This window comes from Nymphaea colorata, chromosome 13 (genome assembly GCF_008831285.2).
Source record: "Nymphaea colorata isolate Beijing-Zhang1983 chromosome 13, ASM883128v2, whole genome shotgun sequence".
In the NCBI taxonomy this organism is placed as follows: domain Eukaryota; kingdom Viridiplantae; phylum Streptophyta; class Magnoliopsida; order Nymphaeales; family Nymphaeaceae; genus Nymphaea; species Nymphaea colorata.
The window spans coordinates 624877-627155 of record NC_045150.1 but is presented as its reverse complement, the minus strand read 5'-3'; positions in this window follow the sequence as shown (position 1 = coordinate 627155).

The following is a 2279-nucleotide window of genomic DNA, read 5'->3' as shown; positions in this document are numbered from 1 at the left end:
GGTAACTTTTTTTTAATTCAGAATTTTTTTCTGCTTCATCAAACAACAAAAAACAACTGGAATGATTATTCTAGGCCATCGAACACACCAAAATTTTTCTAACCATGGTCAAATTGGAGAAATTCAGAAAAATCTAATACATTCGTTCAAATGGGCCGTTAGAGCTTATTGTATTTAAGCAGCTCTCTCTCTCTCACACACACACTCTCTCTCTCTCTCTCTCTCTATATATATATATATATATATGCACATGAACTATAAAGAATTGCAGCCTTTTTTGAATGTAAGACAGTTCTAAATGGGTCGACAAAATTCTTCATCTTTTTAGATTTTTGATAGGAGAAGAATTATGTTTTCTAATATATATAATTTATTTCCAATACTAATTTCTTGAAATGGCAACATGGAAAAGAAAATCCATATATAGAAGAACACACAGATATAAAAAATGAAGTAAAACTAAATTCTTGATAAAATGGATCTAACATCCATTTGTTAACGTTCACCAACTTCTTTAAAGAATTTTACTATGATCGTGACCCAAAAATAATTAAAAGAATAAACTATTCTATAAACTCAAGAAAATAATCATTTAATTAAATTAGATCACTAGAAAGATATTCCAAACAAAGATGAGTGACTACTCATGAAACACAAATTCTAACATCACAAAAAAGCAAAAACAAGGAAAAATCCAAACGGGACACGAAAGTTGGAATGGAGATCAAAGTGAAACCTATGTGTGATTGGATTTCCATCTCCTACTTGGTTTGAAATGGAGATTACAATGAAACCTGCACATGAACAGTAGGTTTGGGCATCGAGCCGGCTCAACACCTGAAACTCGAGCTCGGATCCGACACCTAAAACCGGAGCCCAAGCCTGGGCCTGGCCTGCCTGACCCGAATAAAACTAATATATATATATATATATATATATATAACATAAATTAATATAAATTATATTAATCATAATAAAATATTATAATTAACATATAAATTTTATCAAGGTGACCCGGGCTTAGTTAGGCCCACTGGGGCTGACCCGATAAGTTATTGGGTCCGTCTGGTGCCTTGTTTTGGGCCCGAGTCAGGCCAGAGATACTGGATACCCGACCTGATGTCCATGCTTAAATGAATAGAGATCAAAATGAAACATACACATGAATGGATGTCCATCTCTTTGCCTGTGTAAGGATGGTTTAATCAACATATTCTTGTTCTGCCCTATTTCCAATTTCTCTTTGGCATTCGGTTTTCACTACTAGTACCTTTTCTAGAATTGAAAACATTAAGAAAAACTTAGTTTTTTGCAATTTTCACTTTGTCACATCGTTCAACTTCTCAAGTATTTTCTTCCATTTGAAAGTCTCAATGATTTTTTTTTTAAATATACACCAGAAAAATAATTAGGGAGTGTTTGATGGTTTGAAACTTTGATCCATGAATCAAAATTTCAAAATCATAATTCCTCCGCAAGCTAGAATGGAATAAAAATTTCAGCTTTTGGTTTCCTAATTCTGAAAACAAAATACTCCGCTTGTTTAACAATTCTAATTTTTTTAAAAATGAGTATTTTGATTCTACATCAAACGCCCCTGTTATTAATAGCTGTTTGAGTGATTATCTAAAATGGTGTTTTGAAGGCAAACCACCGTTTTGCCTCCATAACATTATTTTAGCCGTGTTTGGGCGACGTCAAATTAACCAAACTCATTTTCCAAATGGGTTTGGCCTGTCCTATGTTTTAATAATATAATATTACCATAGCAACTCATTTTTGTGGTGTAAACAAAAATTAGGTTGGAAAAAGTAAAAACTTAGTTTTTGTCTTGCTACTCAAAAATACAATCTAAATAAAAAAATAGGTAAAAAGACCCGGTTTTCACGAAAGCTGGCTTTCATTAAAGGTTAATTTTAAAGGTGTAATCCAAACACAATCTAAATAACCAAAAACATTCTTTCAATATATAATTTTTAGGTCCAATGAAATTCGCAAGAATAAATAAGCACGATCAAGTAGATATATGTTTTTTTCTTCCAACCATATTTTCATTGTTATGATATAGAAGAACTGATACTTCGAGCAATTATTGTTTGATTAAAAAACATTAATTGCTTCTTGAGCTACTTACCAGTGTTTCGTATGAGAACTGTTACTCCGACCAGTATTAAAGGAGAGAGAAGGAAGCGTATCGACAAAATTACTATACTCATAATAAATTAAAGGAAGACTTGAATTAGAAATAAACGGCAAACACAAAGAGCGTGGTGAAGAAA